The sequence below is a fragment of the Leuciscus leuciscus genome (genome assembly GCF_965113295.1).
Source record: "Leuciscus leuciscus genome assembly, chromosome: 22".
NCBI classification, from domain to species: domain Eukaryota; kingdom Metazoa; phylum Chordata; class Actinopteri; order Cypriniformes; family Leuciscidae; genus Leuciscus; species Leuciscus leuciscus.
The window spans coordinates 25,819,267-25,839,883 of NC_138746.1; the positions used below are offsets into that span (position 1 = coordinate 25,819,267).

General features: G+C 41.4%; 1 protein-coding gene and 1 long non-coding RNA gene across 3 annotated transcripts in view; one reads left to right on the forward strand and one right to left on the reverse strand.

Annotated features, from left to right (window-relative positions):
• The window catches only part of rmdn2 (regulator of microtubule dynamics 2), a gene marked incomplete at its 5' end in the record, with an annotated part of 127,823 nt that overhangs the window by 98,001 nt on the left and 9,205 nt on the right, over positions 1-20,617 (reverse strand). The gene's annotated exons all lie outside the window — the stretch shown is intronic.
• LOC309487045 lies at positions 10,759-11,954 on the forward strand. 2 transcript variants are annotated; one of them, XR_014201731.1, is made up of 3 exons: positions 10,759-11,331; positions 11,465-11,511; positions 11,618-11,954. It is a non-coding gene; the product is annotated as an uncharacterized lncRNA (long non-coding RNA). The 2 variants fall into 2 exon arrangements; XR_014201732.1 differs by lacking the exon at positions 11,465-11,511.

Below are 20,617 nucleotides of genomic sequence, written 5' to 3' on the forward strand. Positions count from 1 at the left end.
ACACACACACACACACACACACACACACACACACACACACACACATATGTAGTGTAGTTTATACTGTATATAAACTGAGCCAAGAATTTGCATCAGAATTTTGATTATTTTAAACTCAACTAATTTGTGTTTGACATGTTTTCAACATGCACCCTTAAGAAATCCCAACACAACTTTCCTCATAAACGCAACTCAAATACTTTGTGTAGCAGAAACACAACTCAAACTGAGTGAAAGTAACTCGCATGAAATTTCAGTTTAAATCTAGTCTAAAAACACATCTCTTTGACCTAGCATACACATAACACATTACCAACTTCTATAATTCAATGACTGCATAGATTAGGTCAGCCGGAACCGGGAACACTCCCCATAAATCCTGATGTACTCGTTGCATCATAAGAAGAATGGCGTCTACGCTAATATTAGTCTTTCTGTTTATCCCGAGGTTTACCACAGTTGGCCAGATCCTGGCTGTATCCAGATCTGACGAAGGAACTGCGCATGGACACGACGACAACGCAATCCTGAAGTGTCAACTAGGCTCTCCCCTGTGAAGGCCTCCTTCCCTTTACCTCAGTACAGATAAAACGTTGTCAAATTGATTCCAGTTCACATGGATACGCGGAAGTGACAAAAAAATATGTATTATGAATTAAGGCCAGACAAGTAATTTGTTGATATTAATTTGTAAAGAAAGACTACACGCCTGCGCAAATATATATTCAAATGCACATACCTATAGACTAAACACGCATGTGCACGCCGTCAGCGTTTTCACAGATTCAGGTTTTTGAAGTTTACGCAGAGATGATAAGGTTTTTCCAAAATTTTCACTGCTTGCACCTTGGAACCTATTTCAAGGTTTGCGTTCTCGAGCCACCAGGCACTGTTGTTATGCAAATGAGCGGCCGGAGCGCATTAAGGATTTTCTGTTAGAACGGTGTTGTGTAAGTGGCCCCCAAGTTAATAACAAATGATCTTTGCAACGGAAGTGAATTAATCAAAACTAACTTTAGCTGGACAGTAACTTTATTCTAGAGCTGCTGTAAAGCCAAAACAATCTCTGTTACTTTAATTTCCTATTATCACTGTAAAGCTGCTTTGAAACAATCTATATTACAATATTAATATAAACAATATTATATGTAAATGAAGGTGACCTGACTTGACTTGAATACACATTAGTGTAACATAGTAAATACACTCATCTAAAGGATTATTAGGAACACCATACTAATACTGTGTTTGACCCCTTTTCACCTTCAGAACTGCCTTAATTCTACATGGCATTGATTCAACAAGGTGCTGAAAGCATTCTTTAGAAATGTTGGCCCATATTGATAGGATAGCATCTTGCAGTTGATGGAGATTTGTGGGATGTACATCCAGGGCACGAAGCTCCCGTTCCACAACATCCCAAAGATTCTCTATTGCATGGGTCACCAAACTAAGGCCCGCGGGCCGACTCAGGCCTGCCACCCCCTTTTGACTGGCCCCCCAGCCCCTCTGCCCTCCACTACTTGAACCGGCCCTATGAGGCAATCCCCAAAAGACAATTCGTCATGGCCTATTATATAAATATAAATAAAACTTGCGTGCAACTTAATTAATGCAATGCGGAACTACTGTTAGATCCGCGGGTTCTTTAGGGACACCTAATCTGTAGCTCCGCCTTAGCTCTGAAGCAGGCTGCGATGTAAAGATTGCAATGCTGGAACATGTTGAGAGAGAGGTGTGAAGCGATCGAAAAGTCGCAAAGTTTGAAAAAAATTCAAACTGCAAAGTGTTTAAGTTACTGTTAATTAAAATTTTAAGAAAAACAAATATATTAATCTGAAATGTAGCAAATTCATTTTCTATTCATTCAGGTACAATTACCAAACATATCTCAAGGTCTTTTTGTCTTTTTATTAATTTAATTAATAAACTAATTATATAAAACTATTGTCAGTGCACTACAAATACACTGGTTCTGTGTACCGTTCCACCCCTAATAGAGAGAGCAGAGTTTTCAAAGAACAGTGGACCAACGATTATTTTTAAAGTGAAGAATAACTTTAATTAAAACAAAGTGTGAAGACTCGATTACTACTTTTGCAAACCACTAGTAAAGATAAAAAAATATGTGCCAGGAATCAAGTGTTGATATAGTAGTGTGGATATAGTAGTGGGGATGGTTGTGTGAGGGTAGTAATCTCTACTACACAATGAGGCCTGCTGGTGGTCATTTTGGTCTGGGTCATACAATTCTATGTTATATAGCTGACCCGGCCCCCCCATCACAGTCAGGAACGATAATGTGGCCCCCAGAGAAAAAAAGTTTGGTGACCCCTGCTCTATTGGGTTGAGATCTGGTGACTGTGGGGGCCATTTTAGTACAGTGAACTCATTGTCATGTTCAAGAAACCAATTTGAAATGATTTGAGCTTTGTGACATGGTGCATTATCCTGCTGGAAGTAGCCATCAGAGGATGGGTACATGGTGGTCATAAAGGGATGGACATGGTCAGAAACAATGCTCAGGTGGGCCGTGGCATTTAAACGATACCCAATTTGCACTAAGGGGCCTAAAGTGTGCCAAGAAAACATCCCCCACACCATTACACCACCACCACCAGCCTGCACAGTGGTAACAAGGCATGATGGATCCATGTTCTCATTCTGTTTACGCCAAATTCTGACTCTACCATCTGAATGTCTCAACAGAAATCGAGACTCATCAGACCAGGCAACATTTTTCCAGTCTTCAACTGTCCAATTTTGGTGAGCTCGTGCAAATTGTAGCCTCTTTTTCCTACTTGTAGTGGAGATGAGTGGTACCCGGTGGGGTCTTCTGCTGTTGTAGCCCATCCGCCTCAAGGTTGTGCGTGTTGTGGCTTCACAAATGCTTTGCTGCATACCTCGGTTGTAACGAGTGGTTATTTCAGTCAAAGTTGCTCTTCTATCAGCTTGAATCAGTCTGCCCATTCTCCTCTGACCTCTAGCATCAACAAGGCATTTTCGCCCACAGGACTGCCGCATACTGGATGTTTTTCCCTTTTCACACCATTCTTTGTAAACCCTAGAAATGGTTGTGCGTGAAAATCCCAGTAACTGAGCAGATTGTGAAATACTCAGACCGGCCCGTCTGGCACCAACAACCATGCCACACTCAGGATTGCTTAAATCACCTTTCTTTCCCATTCTGACATTCACTTTGGAGTTCAGGAGATTGTCTTGACCACACCCCTAAATGCATTGAAGCAACTGCCATGTGATTGGTTGATTAGATAATTGCATTAATGAGAAATTGAACAGATGTTCCTAATAATCCTTTAGGTTAGTGTATATTGTCACATATTTTTCAATAAATGAAAAGCAGCCATTCCTTATGTATTACACAATATATTGTAATATGTTAACATATATTATTACATTCAATAGATTTAAACCATTTAATATATTGATCATAAATATATAGAAATATATTTTCTTTCTATATAAGGGTGTGGAGGCCATTTTATTACAGTGAACTCATTGCTAAGTATACAAGAAACCAGTTTGAGATGATTTGAGCTTTATGACATGGCAGTTATCCTGCTGTAAGAATCCATCAGAAGATGGGGACACTGTGGTCATAAAGGGATAGACATGGTCAGCAACAATAATCAGGTAGGTTGTGGTATTTGAAGATGCTCAATTGGTAATAAGGGGCCTAAAGTGTGCAAAGAAAATATCCCCCATTACACCACCAACAACATGAACTGGTGATACAACGCAGGATGGATCCATGCTTTCATTTTGTTTACACCAAATTCTGACCCTAACGTCTGAATGTCGCAGCAGAAACCGAGACTCATCAGACCAAGCAACATTTTTCTTTCTATCACCCACAGAACTGCTGCTCACTGGATATTTTCACTTTATATATTTTCTCTTTACTATTATTATTATTATTATTATTATTTGCATATACTGTAGCCAATTATTCTTGACTAATTTCTAACCAGTTGTAATTACTGATTTACACATTGTTTTACTTATTTTTTTTTTTGTTTTAATATCTGCAATTTGAATTTAGCTATAGGTTTTGTTATTTTAGGATATCTGAAAGTTCAATATAAGCAGAGTGAATTAGCAATGAAAGATAACTTTGATTCATCTTTATAAATGAAAGTTATTATCAGGTCTGATTTTCTGCAGCATTCTTTAACTTGAGACCTGAAAGAAGTTTAGCACATATCGTAATAAACAAACAAAACAATTCAAACAGATTACACCTTGCATGCTAAATGATCCCTTTAAGCTCCAGAATGATCAGGTCTAAGACGTTTTTATAATTACATAAATCCTATTAAAGGAGCTTAACCCGCTGCCAGAAAGAACACAACATAACAAATCGTCAGTTCTCATTTTGAGCTTCACAAAAGAATTCCCTTAACTGACCTTCTCTTATATCACCCAAGCAATAAGGTTTGTGACGTCCTGTACTTTCTGTGCCTCATCAAATGAATGATTGCAGTGATTTTCAAACAGATTTCCTGACCACTTCCCCAGTTTTGTCTTCAGGGGAATCAGCCAACAAATGACTTATAGTTTGCTCTGCATATTAAGATAAAACACGGGAAAGTAGGCCTATAAAAAAATAAAAAAATAAACTAAAAAAAACACTATAGCTCTTCATTGCTTTTAATATTGTTATTAAATCACACATTTGTGCTCAATAATAACAGAAACCATACTGTGTTTAGCGACACAATAGACAGTAACATGAGGGATGTGATTCATTCTTTGGAATCCTGCGCCACCTTGTGGCAAAAATAAGTTAATGAACTAAAGTTGTCATTCATGGTTATTAATCTGTGTTTAAGAGGTCTATTTCTAAACTTCACAATCGTCTAATATCCATTTAGGGAGCTAGAAAGATAGACTGAATTAAATAGCTTTTGCATCAATTAAAACCACAGTTACCATATTAAGAAGAAACAAACGCATGTGGTTTAAAGTGATGAACAATAGTGCCCTAAATGTTTACTTTCCTTAGAAATGCCTCCTGGGGTCCAGCGGGTCAGCTTGTCCTGTTTTTTTGTTTTTGTTTTAGTTTTTTTAGTTTTACTTGTAATGCAGCTGTAATACAGATATAACCAGATCAATAGAGATTTTACAGTCTGAATCAGCTGTGGCCAATTGGCCTGTCCTGAGATATTTTAAGGGATGCTTCCTCTGACTCAGGATTCATGCGTCTATGGCAACCACATGTGCATTGTCCACTTTCAAATGAACTCAGGTGAGAGGTCAAGGTAAGAGCAAGACAAAGTGTTATTCTCTTATAATTTATCAATCTCTGATTTCTTTTTCCTTTTTATTAAAATTGGAAAGGAATAATACCTTGTTTATTCAATACATTTCAAGTGGGAGACCAGTTTCAGATAAAAAAAATATATAGTTACACAAATGCTTCTTTAGCAGTGGTTTTGTATGTTGCACACTGATCAAAACCCTATTAAATTAGAATAATTGTGCCTTCCAAGTTAAAATCTAATATATTTTTGGAATAGCTTTTTTGGGAAAACAAATGCACACAATAAAACTACACTGGGAAAAAAATACTTTAAAACTTGATCTCAGTAGTCAGGACATTGTTTTATAAGTTGTAATATTATATAGCTTAATACAGTTTTTCCCGATTGCTTAAACACTATAACCAGGCTTTTGAACTAAAATTTCAACAATTTGGAGGAGGAGGAGGAGAAGGAGAAGGAGAAGGAGAAGGAGAAGGAGAAGGAGAAGGAGAAGGAGAGCAGTAGGGACTGGAGGAAGAGGTGAAGGAAGAGGAGGAAGAAGGGGAAGGGGAAGGGCAAGGCCAAATAGACAAGCATGCCACTCTAGTTGCCCATGTCTTTGTCCATGGTATGACTATGAGGGAGGCTGGGCAACAAGTACAGCCAAACTTGAGTCGCTTCACCGTCGCCTCGATCATAAGAACCTTCAGGGAAAAAAATAGATGTAAGATATAGTAGATGTACTTCAGAGCAGACTGCTATCTACTGTAACTTTTGAGTGCAGTACACTGTGCTGTTACAACACATACTGTACATGTACTGTAGCTGTTGCCCTATACTACTGTAATAAAAAGAAATGCATCAAATTGCCTCACATACAGATAAAGTTTTCTGAATGCTTCCATTTTGTATAAAGGATGTGTTACAGTTACAGTAATAAGTACTTCTATTTTTGTAGGACACAGATGACCACCTGGTGGAGGCAGGCTAAGGCTCTTGTCGGAGGAGCAAGAGAGGAAGCTGGTAAATATGGTCATTGCCAACAATGTAATCCGCCTGCAAGAGATTCAAAGGAGAGTAATTGAAGATAATCACCAATTTCGAGGGATAAATGCCATCAGCCTCTCCACAATTGATCGCATCCTCCGAAAGGACAGGTTCCGGGTGAAACAGGCCTACCGCGTCTTTTTCGAATGAAACTCTGACAGAGTGAAAGACCAACATCTGGAATATGTTCAAGTATGAGTTTTTATATTGTATGAAGTATTGAGTACCATCACCGTATAGCAGTACAGCATTTTATACTGTAGCACAAAGAGAATATGGTGGTCTGCCATTTGTGCCGCCTTGAACCCTCTTGTTTCAGGGAAGTCTGCTGATCAGCTGTCTCCCGTGTTTACAGATATTTTTAACATCTCACTGGAGACATGCCATGTGCCAGCTTGCTTCAAAGCCTCCACCATCATCCCTGTCCCCAAAGGACCAAGGACCACAGGACTAAAAGACTACAGACCCATAGCTCTGACCTCTGTGGTTATGAAGTCTTTTGAACGTCTCATGCTGTCCCACATAAAATCCATTACAGATCCACTCCTGGACCCCCTGCAGTTCGCCTACAGAGCCAACAGGTCTGTAGACGATGTAGTAAACATGGCCCTTCACTACATCCTCCAGCATTTGGACTCCCCTGGAACCTACGTCAGGATCCTGTTTGTGGATTTCAGTAGTGCTTTTAACACCATCATTCCAGCCCTGCTGCAGGATAAGCTCTCTCAGCTGAACGTGCCTGACTGCACCTGCAGGTGGATCACTGACTTCCTGACGGACAGGAAGCAGCATGTGAAGTTGGGAAAATATATCTCTGATTCCAGGACCATCAGTACCGGATCCCCTCAAGGCTGCGTTCTTTCTCCCCTCCTTTTTTCACTGTATACCAACAGCTGCACCTCCAGTCACCAGACCGTCAAGCTCCTGAAGTTTGCAGACGACACCACCCTTATTGGGCTCATCTCTGGTGGTGATGAGTCTGCCTACAGGTGGGAGATTGACCATCTGGTGACCTGGTGCACCCAAAACAGTCTGGAGCTCAATGCTCTAAAGACAGTGGAGATGGTCGTGGATTTTAGAAGGAACACAGCCCCACCTTCCCCCATCACTCTGTGTGACTCTCAAGTCAACGTGGTGAATTCCTTCCGTTTCCTGGGTACAATCATCTCCCAGGACCTTAAGTGGGAGCTGAACATCACCTCGATCATTAAAAAGGCTCAGCAGAGGACGTACTTTTTGCGGCAGCTGAAGAAATTCAGCTTACCTAAGGAAATGATGGTGCACTTTTACATCGCCATTGTTGAGTCCATCATCACTGCCTCCATTACCATTTGGTACAATGCTGCTACTGTCAGGGAGAAGGGCAGGCTGCAGCGTATCATTCGCTTGGCAGAGAAGGTGATTGGCTGCAATCTTCCATCACTTCAGGACCTATACGCCTCTAGGATTCTGAGGCGAGTAGGTAAGATTGCAGCTGACCCCTCCCACCCCGGACATAAACTGTTTCAGACTCTCCCCTCTGGCAGGAGGCTGCGGTCCATCAGAACCAAAACCTCTCGCCACAAAAACAGTTTTTTCCCATCTGCAGTTTGCCTCATGAACAAACCCCGGGTCCCTCATTGACACGTCCCCCCTTGCAAATTATACAAATGTTTTTTTGCACATGAATTTTTAAAGAAGTTAAATACTTAATATTTTCCATTTTATATTGTATTGTCCATTTCATATTTGTATATTTTTTATTTATTTGTGTCAACTGTATTTTGTCTACATGTAGCACCTTTTTTAACCAAAGCAAATTCCTTGTATGTGTAAACACTACTTGGCAATAAAGTTACTTCTGACTTCTGACTTCTCTATATACAGTGTTTCATGTGTTTTGCAGATAATCTATGAGATTGATTCTCGATTGCCGGTCTGTTCCCCATGAGATGATCTTTGTTTATGAGGCTGGATTTAACTTGACCAAAAGAAGAAGGGGGAGGAACATAATTGGCCAGCGAGGAGGGATTGTCACTATGCGTGTGGCCATCAGCCAACGAGGTGTACTCAACTGCCATGCTATTCTTGGATAACACTATGCTTCTCCTTGGTTTCCTTGATGGTCTAAGAGAGTTTTTTTTCCAGCTTGACCAGAGGGAGCCAGCACAACCAGAGTAGCCTCGCTATGTTGTTGTTTGGGATAACGCCGACTTCCATCGCGCTGCTCTGGTTCGTGACTGGTTAACCAGTAACCTGAGGTTTTCCAACATCTTTTTGCCTGCATACTCTCCCTTTCTAAACCCGTCCGGCGTGGCGGTGGAAAGTGTATGACAAACAACCTTACATCCGTGTTCACCTCCTCGATGCCATGGAAGAAGCCTGCCTATTCATTTCAATTGATGCATGCCAGGGGTGGATCAGGTATGCAAGAGGATTTTACCCCTGCTGCCTAGCTAGGGCCAATATAGCCTGTGATGTTGATGAGTTTCTCTGGCCTGTCCAAGACCAAAGAAGGGTTTCTGGGGCAGAATTATTATTATTTATTTTTTGTTGATGTATTGTACTTTACATTAAAGGTGCACCGTGTAATTTTTAGCGGCATCTAATGGTGAGGTTACGAATTGCAACCAACATGTGGCCGACAGGAAAAGATGTCGTCTTCTGAGACAGCAGAGAGTAGCCAGTTAAGCAATGGAGTTTCTTTACAAAGATAAATTAAGAAGTTAGTGTAACGTATATAAGCTAGGCAATTGACTGCGGATGCCCCTGGCAACAGAAGATGGTTCGTCACGGAGCCTGGGTTGTGAATGAGTACACTGGAGCCATAGATTTTAGATTTTAGTATGAGTGTATGTATTCAGTAGATAACAAAACATAACCAACATAAACAATACATAAACAACATAACAAAATAACTTCAATGACACATACAAAACAATCCGACTTACAGTTCAGTTCAATGGCAGATTAGTGCGCTGCCAATGATTTGGGAAAAAAAACAGAAAGAAACAAAGACTTAACCCGACACAATGTGTTCCACGGCCGGGACCAGGTCTAGTGAAATGTCAATTAATTACGAATTGAGCAATCGATAATCCAGATAGGGAAGTGTTCAGTCGCAGTGAATGTGTGGTTCGGTTACCCTACCACATATATATCCAAGTTCTCTTAATCCAAGTTCTCTTAGCTCGCCATCTCGATCAGAGTCCTTGAATTAGGACGGGTCGAGAGTTCAAGAGTCCATAATTGGAGAATGGAGATTTGTTAATCCAGGAAAAAAACCTGACCTAAGAAGGCCAAAAATACAAATTAAGAATTCCATTCAAAAATAAAATAACCATAACAAATACTAAAGTAATTCAATATATGCATAATCATACCCGCTTAATGCAAGGCATTTCAAAAAATAAATATCTTTAATATAGCAATCAAAAATGCATCTAAATTATGCAGTAATTGTATTATACTTATGTGAAATAAGTATAATAAAGTAATTAATCTCATGCTACATGAAATTTCACCATAACTTAAATTTCATAGTCAACTAATCTAAATGTCATTTTCAGAATCAAAACATGTACTCAAAATTAACATTCAAAATAACAATGCAAAGTGCACCTTCAGATTCCATTAACCAAAAATGTTAATCTCTAAATTACCCAAAACACTAAAGCAGAGTTTGGTATTTGTGAAAAATATTGCGCAATATCAAAAAGAAAATTACGTAGCTACGTTAAAATCGATAAGCTTAAATGACTAACAAAACATATAGCCATTTCAGTGGTAGTCACAATAGTAACAGCACACACTCAAAACAGCAATCATGTTCTAAATTAGCACCCATGCTAACATCAAATCAATGCCTTCGTAGTATAACAAGTAAAAAGTTTACCTTTGTAATTGAAATGACCAACGCAAGGTCTCCAGGCGTGACCCGACGTTTTAAACAGAGTGAAATCAGACAAAGGCTCTGATTAGAAAGCAGCAGCAACGAGTATTCATAGCTTGAATCACTATTATCACTAAAGTTGAATCACTTTTTTAGGTTTGCTTGGGGATGCCAAACAAACCATGGCTGCGTTCGAAACCGCATACTTCCCTACTATTTAGTATGGGAAAAAGAGTAGGCGAGCGAAAAAGTATGTACGAATCCAAAAGAGTAGGCGAGAATTACCTGGGTGACGTATTAATTATCGCGAGATTCGGACTTAAGTGCGTTCGAATATGCCTACTTTCCTACTATATAGTAGGCGAAAACAGTACGTGAAGGAAGCAGTACGTTCGAAACATCAGTATTCATAAAAGAGTAGGCGAGAAGTTCCCGGATGGCTTACTGCTTCCACACAGATTTTTGAGTGCTGATCCGTGGATACTCTTCTATCCCAGGAGGCCACGCGAGAGGATACGTCATTATCAAACATCGCGGAGATCAGCGACGCGGGTGCTTTCAAACGTGAGTAAACACGGTTCCTTGTGTTAAAATTGCATGTGTTGAACTACTGTGGAGTAAACTGTTGAATTGTTGAAGGTGTAAAGACGTTACACAGTATAGTATAGTTGTGATTTTGCTGTAAAAACACGTTTTACTATGTATAACGTTAGCTAACAGGGGAGCTCCAGTAAGGACACGTAAGTTACGTCTCTAAAGTGGATTTACATAAACCATATATATCTTAAAGACGCTTATTTAAAAGGTCTATTTACATCTGACAGGAAAATCTTCAGTAAGTATTGCAGAAGAGCACATCACTACATGAAATAGACATCTGAGTGATGAATGTGTGCTAGAACAAATCTATATAGTAACTAAACATAAGTTATCTATTTTATTTGTCCATTACTGTTGATAAATTGAGGAACATTTATGTTGGATAAAAAGTTAAAACAACCTCAACATGTAAATGTAGTGTTGAGCTCATAAATCACAGAGGTAATGTGAAACTTGTCTGGATGTTACAGGGACAGATGAAAAACGTGTGTGTTTATCCGGTGGAGGAGAGTGGCTCATGAAGCTGAATGCTGCCATCAAAGGCTTTGAGTGAGTATACTACAGAAATAAATAACAACAACTATTTAAATAATAAGTTGTAGTTTATTTTAATTATTGTAATTTCAAACAGAGCTATTACAGCACTTTTCTGATTCTTGATTTCTGTGCATTTGCCACAAAGCTTTTGTGGTGGAGCAGGACCTGCGAGGGAAGATGATGGCGGCATTTGTGAAAAAAAACAAACACGTTTTTGTCTTCTAAATAATACTGAAATCATATGACATTGTGTGGTTAAAATGACTGTTTTTTGTGTTATGTTTGTGCATTTTTGTAGGATCTGAAATGTCAGCAGGCTGGTGTGAGCACTGAGGATGAGGAGCCCAGAGCTGAATCCTGGAGATGGTGCCATGGATGAGTCCCTCCATCACTCCACCTGCCCTTATGAGACCCTCCATCACTCCACCTGCCCTTATTGCCTCAGATTGTGAAGCACAACACATCACGCAACAACCTCAGGCACGAACTAACGGCTCACCTCTGGTGGTCAGCTGATTCATAAGAATAAAGCCTCAGAATGGGAACCGCTGTGTTGAGATGGCAGAAGGATGTGGGGTTCAGCGCCTGTAGCCTACATACATGATTGTAGTTTGAATAAAGCTTTGTTTCATGTGTTGACTTGTATATGCATTTGTTTATTGTGTGATGGTGACTTTGATTCATTCTTTTACAAATTTATTAATATTTCTCATTGTTGTCAGTAAATAAAATATAAATATTTAATGAATGCTTTATTTATTGTTTGAATGAAAATGTAGATATGTTCACTATATACACATCTAGAGTGTATTCATGCATAGCTATGTCATATGACATACATTACATTTTGTTTGTTTTATTGAATTATTTTCAGTAAAAATTAATATAATTAAGTATTGGTCAGCATTTATCGTTGTTATTATTGTATGTTTTGGGGTGGGATAGCAATACAATTCATTCTGGGGTGATATTAATTTTTAACATTAATGATACTTACATTTTTCGAGTATAAAATCAACAGTTTTCTCCAAAGGCGAATCTTCGCACAGCTGCCCTTTGTGCAGACATTACAAACGCTGAGGAAAACCGTTCTAGGTAGGGCTGTTGAGTTACTGATGTTATGAAGTGTATATATATATATATATATATATATATATATATATACACACACACAAACACACATATATCAATCATGGGTTTGCATACATAATATGAGATTTTATACACAGGAAAAAAGAACCTACAAGGTTGAATATCGTAATATATATTTTCTTAAATAATTAGTTATAATACACTTAAAAAAATCATTTTTTGTTATTTATAGGCCTAGGCCTGAGGGATGAAACGAGAGTTAAATTCATCAAGAAAAAGAGGAAAACATAAAGCAGTTAGCCACTTTTGCTTGTGGCTGAAAATGTTTGGATATAAAATAAAGAAATTAACAACATATTCAAGAGATGACAATTTGGGGATTTTGTAATAAAAATAAATAATATCGTTAAGGATAAAACGGTGGGTCACATTAATAGGGTTAAATATAAGAACTTAAATCAACCCTAAATGTATTCACAACATAAATGGGCAGCAGTTTCTTCAAAAAGACCACAAAATGAGCAAGTTTAATCAATATCAAGATATTTACAGATAGATGAATTAAACGTGTCGTTCAAATTTTTCAAGTTGTGGCTCTTGTGATAACGCCTCGTAGCCGTAGGTCACATGATAACGTCAACATGGCAGATGTCCGGTTCGCATTCATACTCAACGAGATCTGGCTATAAAGTACCTACTCTTTTAGCGCTCGTTAAGTAAGTACTTATTGAAATTAAGTACCTACTCATTGAGTATGCGGTTTCGAACGCAGCCCATGCCACAGCCACAGTGGAGACACAGAGGAAGTGAACTCAGCAACCAGTCACTTTGAGGAAGTTGGGAGTTTGCAGGCCCGCCAACATAAAAGTCCCAACTAAATACGGGTTACAGGTCCCCCCCCTATACTCATGTACGGCCTCGTACATGTAGATGGCTGATGGCACACAGCACAGGGAGTAGGGGTCAGAGGGGTCTCATCAAGTTGAAGAGCAGAGGCAAATGCAGTACTGAGCCCATGGAACAGGGACTGAATGCTATGCAGAAGTGGATTCCCAAGCTTCGTATACTGCAGGCGAGTAGGTGGCTGACGTGTTCGCATGGGACGTTGCACTCGTGGTTCCGAGTCTGGGCTGGAAGGTTCAGGTGTAGGCAATGGTTCAGAATCACTTGAAATGCTGACTGGCCCCAGAGCATGCACAGATTCCGAATCAAAGGAGGTTCTTTCCCCTGAAGGCTCCGGGGTGTCAGCAGCATTTGAGTCAGTTTCATCTGAAGGTTCTGCAGCCACACCCAGCTCAATGGAATCTAGTTCTGGTTCAGAATCAGCAGTAGGTGGAAGTCCAGACTCCGATTTCTGTTCCACCTCAACAGTTTCGTCAGTGACAGGCTGTGAATGCTGGCCAGGCGGAATCACACACATACTAACGGGAGGAACTGCAGGCGCTGGAACAGGTAAGTCCACCACGGTTGTGACACGGGTAATAGGGGAACTGGAGGTGTCAGGCAAGTAAGGTAAGAACAGTTCTTGCAGATCATCATCAGGGTCTAGAAGGTCAGAGCTTTCAGGAATCACTGGAGGCAATAACTTTACTGAGGTGGTCTTTGCTGGTTCAGGCTTGGAAGCTGGCGATAAGTAACCACAAGGCAGCAATAGGTCTCGGTGGAGAGTTCTGATGGGGCGATCTTTGCTTTCTGGCTTGACTCTGTATACCGGAAGAGTGCCGGCTTTCTTCTGGATAACATACACATCCGGCTCCCATCTGTCCGCGAGTTTGTGCTTGCCTCGTAATTTGACATTCCTGACCAGAAATCTGTCCCCAACAGAGAGTTCTGAAGCTGTGACTTGCTTGTCGAATCTGAGCTTGTTTCTCCCCATAACCTTTTCTGAATTCTCGGTCGCAATCCTGTAGCTTTCTTCAAGATGGAACTTTAGCTTTTCAACATACTGTGAATGAGATGTAGACGTTTTCTCAGACAGAGGTAGCCCAAAAGCCAAATCAACAGGAAGGCGGGGTTGTCGACCGAACATAAGTTCATATGGGGAGTATCCAGTGACGTCATTTCGAGTACAATTATAAGCGTGTACAAGCGGTTTGACGAAATCTTTCCAGTGAGTTTTATCCTGATCTTGCAAAGTGAAGTGTTCGATTAAATCGTTCCACAGGGTTTCCGCGAGGATGGTAAGGTGTGGTCCTGGTTTTGTGAATTCCAGCCATTTGACAGAGCTCTTTGATGGTATGTGATTCGAAATCGCGCCCTTGATCACTATGGAGCCGCTCAGGGATTCCATAATGAACCAGGTAGTTGTCCCATAGGGCTTTTGCGACTGTCTTGGCTCGTTGATTCGGGGTAGGCACTGCTACGGCGTATTTTGTGAAATGATCTGTTATAACGAGGACATCTTTTGTGTTACTCCGATCTGGTTCTATAGACAAAAAGTCCATACAGACAAGTTCTAGAGGTCTTGATGTTCTGATGTTGACAAGGGGTGCAGCTTTTTCTGGTTGTGCTTTCCTCCGGATGCATCGCTCACATCTTTTAATCTTGTTACAGACATCAACTGACATGCGTGGCCAGAAGAACCGGGATCTGACAAGATCCAGTGTTCTCTCTGTACCCAAATGGCCCATCTGATTGTGAAGCTGGAAGAAGACATCAGGCCGATACTCCTCTGGAAGGACAAGTTGGTAAGTGGGCTCACCTCCGATATGCCTCCTCCTGACGAGAACATTATTATGGAGCTCCAGACGTGTAAGCTCTCGCAGGAGTAATGGCAGATCGGGGAGCTGTTCCCTCAGGGATGGCGGTGGAGTTTCTCCTTTCTCCAACTGAACAATGATGTGCTGAAGGACTGGATCGGCTCTTTGTTTGGCAGCGATCTCAACATCAGCAAGGTGTGGCACCACGGGTGAAGAGAACTGCAGATCATTTACAAAACTGTCTGGCAGGCTGTCAGCGGTAGTAGAGAGCGTTTGCACAAGAGCAGCAACTTGGTCTCGATTGGGTGCGCTGTACACCAGTTGTCTGTCACATACAGCTTGGACTGAATGCTGGTCAATAGAAACACAGAATGGATCCTCAAGGTGTTGTTCTGTGAATTTCAGTATTCTCTCTCTCTCCTTCTGAGATAGGGCATCCTCTGATAGCCCAGTATGAGGTCGCCGGGAGAGTCCGTCAGCATCAGCATTCAACTTCCCGGCTCGATAGACAATCTTGAATGTAAAAGTCGAGAGGGCGGAGAGCCATCTGTAGCTGGTAGCATCCAGTTTTGCAGAAGTCAACAAATACGTTAATGGATTGCTATCAGTGACTACAGTGAAATCCGAACCGTACAAATAGTCAGTGTATTTCTCCGTAACCGCCCATTTGAGCGCCAAAAACTCAAGTTTATGTGCGGAGTATCTGCTTTCACTGCGTGACAGGCCTCTACTAGCGTATGCAACCACCCGGTTTCGTCCATTGTGCTCTTGATACAATACCGCACCAAGACCTGTAGAGCTTGCATCTGTATGCAAGATGTAGGGTTTCCTTGGATCGGCAAAGGCAAGGACCGGGGCAGTCGTGAGCTTCTCGATTATCTCCTCGAAGGCTTGCTGGCAAGCAGGGGTCCAACGGTCAGCAAAAAGTTCTTTTGGATTCAGATACTGTTGCGATTTCCCCACCTGCCTGGACTTTTTCTGGCTGGGTGGATATCCAGAAGTTAAATCATTGAGGGGTCTGGCGATGGAAGAATACCCCTGCACAAACCGCCGGTAGTACCCTGCAAAACCAAGGAATGATCTAAGTTCTTTGAGGTTTTGAGGAACAGGCCAAGACGTTAATGTGGCAATCTTGTCAGGATCGGTTTTCACACCATCGCTGGAAACGACATGCCCAAGGTAGTGAACTGATGTTTGGAAGAAGACACATTTTTCAACGGATAACTTCAGTCCGAACTCTTTCAGGCGTTGAAGCACTTTCATCAGACGTTGCTCGTGCTCTTCCAGTGTTGGTGCAAACACGAGCAGATCATCAATGAACACCAGCGCTTCTTTCAAATTCAAATCCCCCATGCACCGCTCCATGAGGCGTTGGAAGGTGCTTGGGGCATTCGTCACCCCTTGAGGCATACGGTTGAATTCATAAAATCCAAGTGGACATACGAATGCTGTCTTGCTCTTGTCGCATTCCTCCATCTCTATCTGATAGTACCCAGATTTCAAGTCCAGTGTAGAGAACCATGTGGAGCCAGCGAGTGCTGAAAATGTGTCTTCCAGCTTCGGCAGTGCATACGCATCCTTTATTGTCTGTGCATTCAACCGTCGATAATCGATACAGAGCCGTATTGTACCATTTTTCTTCCGCACCACAACTATTGGGGAAGCAAAGGGTGAGTTAGATTCGCGTATAACACCAGAGTGCAATAGTTCTTGAATGTGCTTACGTACAGCATCCACATCTTGAGGGTGTATCGGTCTTGGTCGTTGCTTGAAAGCAGTTGGATTGGAAAGCTTGATGTCATGCTTAACCTTGTCCGTGCGACCAAAATCGAATTCATGCTTTGCAAACACCTCAGGCATACTGTCGAGCATTGCTGTTACACGTTGCTTCCATTCAGTAGAGAGCGGCGACTCTCCGAATTTGTAGTTCAGCTTGGTCGGAATTGGCTCTGTAAAATGGGAAGGTTGACACACACTTTGTTCTTTTTGAAGGATGGTCTCGATGGCACTTAACTCTGCGATGGCTACTCTGGTAGGAATCATAATGTCGTGGTCCGATTCGTTGGCGATTACTACTGGCAAATGAACAGGTTGGACTGGAGGTAGGTCGACAAGACTAGATTTTACCATCAAACCACCCGGTAGAGAGAAAGAAGTTGGATGTTGGATGAGCACTTCTTTCTCACCTTGCAGAAATGGACAAATGGCATATGCATCCAGCACAACAGTCTTCCGTGCAGGAATGGTCTGTGGGGTGGTGGACAGCATCTTCAAAACGCCATGATAATCATCGGTTGTTAGCTTGCGTCTTATCTCCAGAATCTTGTGCACCGCCTTATATCCAAAAGGCACAGGATGGAACTCAGAGCGTGACAGATAGTGCTGGTCGTAGACGACATCTAGAGTGTTGGTGCCAATCAGAACAGGGGGCTGTGTCGTTCGCAGGTCTGGTACTACCAAAGCAAGTGTATCAATGTCCATCTCTTCCCCTATGAACTCAGGTGGGAAAGTCAAACAGAGTTCCACATACCCGATGTAAGGCACACATTGTCCATTGGCGCCCTCTACCTCTAACAGATTATTCAACGGCTTTATTTCGTGGTCTGAGAGGTAGGTGTTGTAAAAAGAATGTGAAACTGTAGTGACTTGGGACCCCGTGTCAAATAGGCAATGAAAGGTGGTCCCTTTAACCTTAACCTCGCCGGTGCTTCTCGTACCCACCAACCCCTTTGGCAATGGCCAACGAGGTGATGAATACTCAGCGTGGGGACATTCATCGGTTGCAGCTCCTGCTTGTCCCTCGGCAGAAGCTGCCTCTAGTTTGATGGCTTCCGCTTTTCCCAGGATTGCTGCTTGCATTTAAGCTGGCGGCGTTTCTCTTCCACCAGACTGGGATTTGGCTGACTGGAACAGTTGGGGGCTATGTGACCATCCTGCCCGCAGTGGAAACAAAACCAAGACTTTGGCCTGTTGATTCCTTGACCAAGTTTTGGGTTCTTTTTGTTTAACTGGTTGTCTGATTTAGCAGAGTTTTGAGTCAACAAGGCGGACATCTGACTCTGCAGTCGCAACATCTGTTTTTTCAGTTCTTCAATAGCGCTTGTGTCTGAGGTATGATCACATGCACATGCACTAGTGCTATGAGCTTGCAGTTTTGCATGATGCCTCACTGACGGAACATGCTTCTTCATTAGTGTCTCTTTTGCCAACTGCCTGTTTTCTTCAGTTCTAAGCAGAAACAACAGCTCTGAGAAGGGAGGTGGTTGGTCTCTTTTCTGTTCCAGCTGCAACTTGTTTATCACGCCATTGTCCCAGCACCCTCTGCAAAATTGCTTCAGCAAGTATCTGTCAAATTCAGCAGCTGGAATACCACCACGCTTTACCACACTACCAAGAGCGAGCTGGAGTCTCTGAAGGTATGAAGATGGTTGTTCTCCCTGGTCTTGAAGAATATTCAGATATTTGGCAAACAGCTCCTCCCCATCTTCAACTGTGGCATAAGCGGAGTCAAGCACATGCAGAAAGGTAGCAGGCAGAACATTGGGTCCAAAACTTTTGACCAGGTCTGCAGCTGGAGGGAGTAAACTTTCCAGTATGCGCCTCGTGATGTGTACTGGTGCTAGACTTGGATCTGCATTCAAAAGTTCAATTTGTGACCTCCAGGACTCGTAATTTACTTCATGCTGTGGTTTTGGAAGTTTTCCTGAGAAAGTGCGTAGTCGGAATGAGGACATGGGCTGGAAGTTAACATCGTCTCTGCGCACAATGTGTTCAACTACCACCTTTTGGACCTCAGGAGGATTCAGTTCATTGCCAGAAAGTGGAATTCTTGGTCCAACGTCCCTAGCTGGGGTTGGTCGAGGTCGAGGTCTTTGCTGTGCAACCGAGGAACGACTCCCATGTGTTAAGGGAAAAGTAAATGACTGCCGTTGATCGGTCTCTGTAGCAGTTCCAAGCACCTCAACAGTGTCCTTTTCCTTCTTCACTTCAGTGTCATCTACATCATCCTCATCCTCATCGTCATCTACATCATCCTCATCCTCATCATCATCTTCCTCTCTACCCCCTGTGGCTGCTATTCCCAAATGAGAACTTATTTGGTCAAACATTCCTTTCAGAACGTTGTCGAATGACTGGCCACTCTGTCGGGAGATACGTTTCAATTCTTGCAGGTAATCAGGAGACGGGGTGGCCTCCACTGTGCCTGCGGCAGCATACTCACTCCTGAGTAATTTAATAACAAAATCAGCAGATTGAGCTGAAAAAGTATAAGGCAATTTCGGTTCTAGCTGTGCTAAAGCTGCTGCATTAACAAATTCAACGGTCAGGTTTTTGTAAAGTGGACTCTCACGTTCGGTAACGGTAAACGACTGTTTAATTTCACCGTAGCTACGCAAGTGATCAATAATTTCGTCATCTGCTTCGGTGTTTGTCACACCACTAACAATGACAGAATTAGCTATATTGACACCAGTTTTCTTAAAGATATCCATATTCCCACCTGACTACTATTGTTCTTACGCATTAAACTGAAATTTACACAATGACACAAGTACAGACATTCACAATATCAGGCTCCTGGCTGGCTCGCCAAAGATGTAACGTATATAAGCTAGGCAATTGACTGCGGATGCCCCTGGCAACAGAAGATGGTTCGTCACGGAGCCTGGGTTGTGAATGAGTACACTGGAGCCATAGATTTTAGATTTTAGTATGAGTGTATGTATTCAGTAGATAACAAAACATAACCAACATAAACAATACATAAACAACATAACAAAATAACTTCAATGACACATACAAAACAATCCGACTTACAGTTCAGTTCAATGGCAGATTAGTGCGCTGCCAATGATTTGGGAAAAAAAACAGAAAGAAACAAAGACTTAACCCGACACAATGTGTTCCACGGCCGGGACCAGGTCTAGTGAAATGTCAATTAATTACGAATTGAGCAATCGATAATCCAGATAGGGAAGTGTTCAGTCGCAGTGAATGTGTGGTTCGGTTACCCTACCACATATATATCCAAGTTCTCTTAATCCAAGTTCTCTTAGCTCGCCATCTCGATCAGAGTCCTTGAATTAGGACGGGTCGAGAGTTCAAGAGTCCATAATTGGAGAATGGAGATTTGTTAATCCAGGAAAAAAACCTGACCTAAGAAGGCCAAAAATACAAATTAAGAATTCCATTCAAAAATAAAATAACCATAACAAATACTAAAGTAATTCAATATATGCATAATCATACCCGCTTAATGCAAGGCATTTCAAAAAATAAATATCTTTAATATAGCAATCAAAAATACATCTAAATTATGCAGTAATTGTATTATACTTATGTGAAATAAGTATAATAAAGTAATTAATCTCATGCTACATGAAATTTCACCATAACTTAAATTTCATAGTCAACTAATCTAAATGTCATTTTCAGAATCAAAACATGTACTCAAAATTAACATTCAAAATAACAATGCAAAGTGCACCTTCAGATTCCATTAACCA